Source organism: Nicotiana tabacum, chromosome 4 (assembly GCF_000715075.1).
Source record: "Nicotiana tabacum cultivar K326 chromosome 4, ASM71507v2, whole genome shotgun sequence".
Taxonomy (NCBI): domain Eukaryota; kingdom Viridiplantae; phylum Streptophyta; class Magnoliopsida; order Solanales; family Solanaceae; genus Nicotiana; species Nicotiana tabacum.
In genome coordinates, this window is record NC_134083.1 from 109,582,462 (window position 1) to 109,590,021 (window position 7,560).

The window sequence follows — 7,560 nt, forward strand, 5'->3', positions numbered from 1 at the left end:
CATGAAAGGATATAATTTCCATCAATAATTAAAAATTCCGCCAATTCTCTCTAAGTAATGAAGCTCGATTTAACATAATTTTTAACCAAGTTTTACTTATTAATACGAGCAATTAAACTAGCAATGTGAGTCCAAATAGTGCAAGTAATATCATAATAAAGGCTTATGTCTACCCGTACATAACATGAATTTTAGCTACGCACAGACTCTCGTCACTTTCTGCGTATGTAGTACACACAATTAGTAGCAAATAACAATTTAAACACCTATGAGGTTAATTCCCTCTTACAAGGTTAGGCAAAAAAACTTACCTCATTCCCAAGTCCACTTTTCGGTCCACAAATCACTCTAAAAGCCTCAAGTCGGTGCCAAAAATCCGAAACTAGCCAAAGGTTGTACAAACTAATCAATAATTGCTTAAAAGTTCATAATTTAACTATTAGAGTGATCACCCAATCGAATTTGGAAGGTTCCTAAAATTCACCCCCGAGCCCACTTGCCCAGATTTTGGAAATTTTTGAAGATAAATGTTATCCATGACCTCCCAAACTCAAAAATATAATTCATTCAAATTTACATAACCAAATCCATGATCAAATATCAATTTTACTTAAACCCTAGGTTCTTCACAAAATCTCACAAGTTTCACTAATTTCCCATGTTTAATCTACCTATAATTTGCGTATTTAACTTAAAAATGGGTAGAATTTACTTACTTTGTGATGTTGATGAGAATCTCCCACAAAAGTGCTCTCACAATCGCCCAAGACTAAGTGAAAGTGTGCGGAAAATAGGTTAAGTCCCGAATTAAATGCCCTCCACTGCCCAGCGATTTCCGTTCCTGCGGTTTAAATCTCCACTTCTGTGGTCTGTCGTCCGCATTTGCGAAAAGAACTCGACCCACGACCAGCCACACCTGCGGACAAGTCCCGCATCTGTGGGCCCGCTTCTGCGGTTCGCGGCCCGCACCTGCGCATCCACGGCTATGGATCGCCTCGCACATCTGCGACCAAGGCCAAGTTGCCTTGATCCGCATCTATGGACCCCTTCATCACAGAAGCGAGTTCGCTTCTGTGGAAAGTCACCAGCTTCTACGGACCTTGCTGACTCCCCTCCATTTTGCTTCTGCGACCAAGGCACCGCACCTGTGGCCACTCCCACCATAGATGCGAACGGACCAGATACCAGCAACCTTCAGCACTTTGCAAAAGTGCAACATAGCTTCGTCAACCATCCGAATCCTACCTGAGGGCCCTAGGACCTCGACCAAACATGCCAACACATCCCAAATCACATTCCAAACTTTGTCGAAGCCTCATATCACATCAAACAATATCGAAACGCGAATCGCACATCAATTCAAGACTATTGAAACAAATGAATTTCCAACTTCTAAAATTGACGCCGAAACCTATCAAACCAACTCCGATTGATCTAAATTTTGCACCATACGGACCTATTCTCAGGCTCGGAATCCCAAACGGACCTTGATAATAACAAAGGCTACTTTAAATCAAATTTAAAGAACTATAAAACCCTCAATGAACCAACTTTCAACATTAAGCACTGAAATGCTCCCGGATCACCCGAAACCCAATCCGAACACATGCCCAAGTCCAAAATAATAATACGGATCTATTGGAATAATTAAATCCCGGTTCCGAGGTCGTTTACTCAAAACGTTGACCCATGTCAAACTTGGCCATCACAAGCCACTATTAAGGAACTAAGTATTTCGATTTCAAACCGAACCCTTTCCAAACCTAAACCAGCCATCCCCATAAGTCATAAAATAGTAAAAGCACATACGAGGAGTCTTAATTAGGGGAACATGGATCTAGAAAGTAAAATGACTGGTCAAATCATTACATTCTCCACCTCTTAAACACACGTCTGTCCTCGAATGGGTCTAGAATCATACATGGAGTGCTGAATAAATGCAGATATCTGCTCCGCATGTCCTCCCCGGTCTCCCACATCGCTTCCTCGACTGGTTTACCCCTCCACTGGACCTTTACCATAGTAATCTTCTTGGACCTCAACTGGCAAACCTGCCTGTCAATAATAGCAACTGGCTCCTCCTCATAACCCAAGCTCTCATCTAGCTGAACCATGATGTAATCTAACATATGCGACTTGTCGGCATGGTACTTCCGGAGCATAGATACACGGAAGACCGGATGAACTCCCGATAGACTGGGAGGCAAAGCAAGCTCGTAAGCAACCTCCCCAACCCGCCTCAACACCTCAAATGGGCCAATAAACCTTGGGTTCAACTTGCCCTTCTTCCTGAACCTCATGATACCCTTCATCTGTGAGACATTCAAGAGAACCTTCTCACCCACCATAAATGATAAATCACACGCCTTCTGATCCACGTAACTCTTCTGTCTGGATTGTGCTGTGTGAAACTGCTCCTCAATCAACTTTACCTTCTCCAAGGCATCTTTCACTAAATAAGTTCCATATAACCTAGCCTAACCTCAAATCATCTGATGGGCGAACGACATTGCCGACCATATAAAATCTCAAATAGAGACATCTCGATGCTAGACTAATAACTGTTATTATAAGCAAACTCGGCAAAAGGCAAGAATGGATGCCACTGCTCCTCGAAATCAATCACACACGCTCTGAGCATATCCTCCAGGATCTGAATTGTCCGCTCCGACTGCCCATCGGTCTGCGGATGAAAGGCTATGCTGAGCTCTACCCGAGTTCCCAACTCACTCTGTACTGCTCTCCAAAAATGCAAAGTGAACTGAGGGCCTCTATCTGAAATGATGGAAACAGGCACACCATGCAATCAGACGATCTACTGAATGTAAATATGGGCTAATCTCTCTGAAGAGTACGTAGTTACAACCAGAATAAAGTTTGCCGACTTGGTCAGCATGTCGATAATGACCCAAACGGCATCAAACTTCCTCATCGTCCGCGGAAACCCAACTACAAAATCCGTAGTGATCTGCTCCCATTTCCACTCTAGTATAACCATCTGCTGGAGTAGGCCACCTGGCCTCTGGTGCTCACACTTAACTTGCTAGCAATTTAGACACTTGGCTACATAGTCAACTATGTCCTTATTCATCTGCCGCCACCAATAATGTTACCTTAGGTCGCGATACATCTTCATAGCATCAAGATGAATAGAATACCGAGAACTATGTGCCTCCTCTAGACTCTTCTCCCTCAAGACATCAACATTAGGAACACATAAGTGACCCTGGAGTCGCAGAACACCATCCTCACTGATTGTAACCTCCTTGGCACCACCTCGTAATACCGTCTCTCTAAGAACCAAAAGGTGCGTATCATCGTACTGACGAGCCTTGATCCGCTCAAATAATGAAGACTGAGCCTCAACACATGCAAGAACTTGACTAGGCTCTGAAATATCCAGCCTCACAAGTCTGTTAGCTAAGGACTGAATGTCCAAAGCCAATGGCCTCTCCTCTGCTGAAATGAATGCCAAACTACCCATACTCTCGGCCTTTCTGCTTAAGGCATCCGCAACCACATTCGCCTTGCCCGGATGGTAAAGGATGGTAATATCATAATCCTTCAGTAACTCAAGCCACCTGCGCTGCTTCAAGTTAAAATCCCTTTGATTAAACAAAAAGATAATGCCTCCAGATCTTGAGAGCATGAACTATTGCGGTCAATTCCAAATCATGTACGTGGTAATTCTTCTCGTGGGGCTTCAGCTGACATGAAGCATATGTAATAACTCGCCCCTCTTGCATCAATACACAACCCATGAAGCGTCGCAATACACAGTATACATCCTTGAACCGGAAGGCAACACTATCACCGGTGATGTAGTCAATACGGTCTTGAGCTTCTGAAAGCTTGCCTCCCAATCATTAGACAGTCGGAACGGGGTACCTCCACGAACCGACGATAATAACCTGCTAACCCCAAGAAGCTCCTGATCTCGGTCGCTGTGGTGGGACGAGGCCAACTTTGGACTGCCTCAATCTTCCTGGGATATACCTTAATACCCTCTCCTGATACAACATGCCCCAAGAATGCCACAGAATTTAACCAGAACTCGCACTTGGAGAACTTAGCATATAACTTCTGTTCCCGCAAGGTCTGAAGCAAAACTCTCAAATACTGCTCGTGCTCCTCCATGCTACGCGAGTAGATCAATATGTCATCAATGAAGACAATGACAAACAAGTCAATATATGGCCTGTACACCTAATTCATCAAATCCATAAACGCCACTGGGGCACTGGTCAAGTCGAATGACATCACTAGAAATTCATAGTGGCCATATCTAGTCCGAAAAGCCGTCTTCGGAACATCCGAAGCATGGATCTTCAGCAGATGATACCCAGATCTCAAGTCGATCTTAGAAAATGCTCTATGTCATGCCCCAACCTCAGGGAGCACGACCGGGCTCAACAGAGTTACCCCAGTCGAGCGAGCCTGCACAGTGCCGTCTACCCAATTCACCCATGAATAAAGAGAAGAATACATTTCATTAATTAGACAGTAAGAGGTCATATATGAATAACACCAGTTCATTTCCATTAGTTACATCATTAACAAGTCTCCAAAATAGTACATTGTACAATCATAGTTAAAGTGGAACGGATGATACAATTATAGCATTTTTAGTTTAATCTTCCCAAAAATAGATACAACCCATACTATGTCTATAGAGCCTCTAACAAGAACAAAAGAGTGCTACGACAGTGCCGGCAACAAGGCCCTGGCTATACCTCAAACACTATGTACAAAGGACAAGAGATACAGGACCCCGAAATGAAGTGGGGCTCACCAAGTCAGCCGAGGAGAGGGTGTGCTGCTATCACTGATCAATACCACCTGCTAAGGAACCACCTGCATCCATTAAAGATGCAGTGCCTCCGGCAAAAGGGACGTTAGTACATATGGAATAGTACTAGTATGTAAAACTAAACACCATATCAATAGAACGAGTAACAACAAACGAAGAGGGAAACATAAAATCAATAAGAGAATCAAATAGTATAAAGGTGCCAAGTTAGGGGAAAGGCAAATTTCAAGTAAGTTCCAATCTTTTTAAGTTGGGAGATCGTTAGCACCGATACACCACCGTGTTTTAGCACGGAGTCCGATCTCATCCCGATCGTCTAAGCTATCTCACGCAGAGACATTCACTCACAATACCACCATGTGCGCAGCATGGCATCCGATCTCATCCCGATCGACTAAGTCATCTCGCCACAATCCCGTGTGGGTCGACATCACATCACATCTCGCTAGCAATAGTCTCATCCCATATAAGGGGAAACAACTCAACATATCAATCTCATCCCATATAAGGGGGAAACAATCTCATCACATTAACATGGGGATTTACCCCTCAATCACTCCTACACCGACACGTGTAGTTTCGGGGTTAGGTTTTTTTGACCTACCCTTCCTCGGTGGCTAATCGATACTCCAAAAGAATTTACTATTAAAAGGATTTACCACTTATTTCGCAATCTTTTGCATAACATTTATTTCATTGGCACCAATGGCCATGACGCAATATCATTATTGGCACGTTGGCCGCACATCATATTTCATGTTCTCTTATTTCACTTTCAAATATCATCATGGATAATCAACAACATGGCCTTTCAAATTAAAACTTTAAACATATATTGAGCAATTTAGGGTCTTAGGCACATGTGATTTCTTGCACAATTTGACATGATAGTTTTCATTAGAATCACGTTTTAAATCATAACATAATATATAATAACACACAACCCATACTTAAACCACATTCTCAAATAGTAACTCAACATAACAAGAATCTTTGGAATACATATTGAACGCATATTTATTTTTGACACAAGGCTTATTTGGAATAATCAATTTATAATGAGCATCACAGGACTTACAAGGCCATTGTGGGGTTCAATTCTAAAAGAGGAGTTTAGCCAACATACCTCGCTTTGAGCTTTCTTTAATTCACTACACAATTTCGGAATTCTAGCAACTTTGATTTACTTAGAGACACAGCAACATTGAACACGAATTAGGAAGGAGTTCATGATTCTAGCTCATTTGAGTATTTTATCAAATACTAGGTGGCCATTATGATCTCAAGGTCCTCATATGGTGGGTTCCTCTATTTCACTACCCAAAATCTACCCAATTGAGCTCAACAATTTCCCCACAACCCTAGATAGTACATGCATGCATAATGAACAAATCTCACAACCAAGAATTGCTTGGCTTATTACCTATTTTCAGTCAAAACTCAAAATTGAAGGCTAGGGCTAGAACCTTACCTTTTGGTTGAAGACCTTGTGAGTTAACCTAGAGAATTCTTCAAGGCCTGAGCGAAGAATGATGAACAAGTGACTTAGAAATTCCTTTTCTCACTCTAGACCACCTTCCTCTCTCTAAAATATAAGTTTGAGCCTTCTAAAATGATCTCTAAGACTGTTTTATAAGAATGGGGTTGGGTTCAAAAATTAGAAAAAATGAAGCCGCGATGCAGATCTACGATCGCATATGCGACCGCATAACGCTTCTGCGGTCCGCGGAATGGACCGCATAATTGTCCTCCAGAATTGGGCACTCCTGCCTCACTTTGCGACTGGTTTGCGGTCGCATAATGCGCCGCAAAACTTTCCTCCAGAAAGTTTTGTGCTAGGTCTGCGATGGGTTGTGCGGCCCGCGAAATGAATATGCGGCCGCATAATGGACCGCATAATGGTCCAAAAAGTTTGCCCAAATTTCTGCTTCAGTCTGCGGCAGATCTGCGGTCCGTAGATCAGTTTTGCGACCACAAAATGGATCACAGAAATCCCTGCACTTTCAAAAATTTTCTTCAACTCCCCAACGCTTAAGTCTATTTCGGCACCACGAAACTCCAGGTTTTAGGTAAAATTTTACGGGGCCTTACACTTTAGCACCCTGCAACTGGTCAAACAAATCATCAATACACGACAACATGTACTTATTCTTAATGTTAACTTTGTTCAACTGGCGGTAATCAATGCACATTCACATAGTCCCATCCTTCTTTTTCACAAATAACACCGGTGCGCCCCAAGGCGACATACTCGGCCTGACGAACCTCTTTGCTAGAAACTCCTCAAGATGTTCCTTCAATTCTTTCAAAGCCATGTAGTATGGTGGAATAGAGATAAGCTGAGTACCTAGTGTCAAATCAATACAAAAATCGATATCACGATCTGGTGGCATGCCTGGTAAATCAGAAGGAAACACATCGGAGAACTCCCACACCATAGGCACTGAATCAATCGTGGGAGTCTCTGCAGCAGTATCCCGAACATAAGCTAGATAATCCAAACAACCCTTCTCGACCATGTGTCGGGCTTTCAGAAAAGAGATAACCCGACTAGATGCATTGATATATGAACCCCTCCACTCCAATCTAGGAAACTTTGGCATCGCCAAGGTAACAATCTTGGCATGGCAATCAAGAATGGCATGATATGGAGACAACCAGTCCATGCCCAGGATGACCTCAAAGTCGGTCATGTCGAGCAACAAAAGATCCACTCTGGTCTCATAACCACAGAAGGTCACAATATAGGA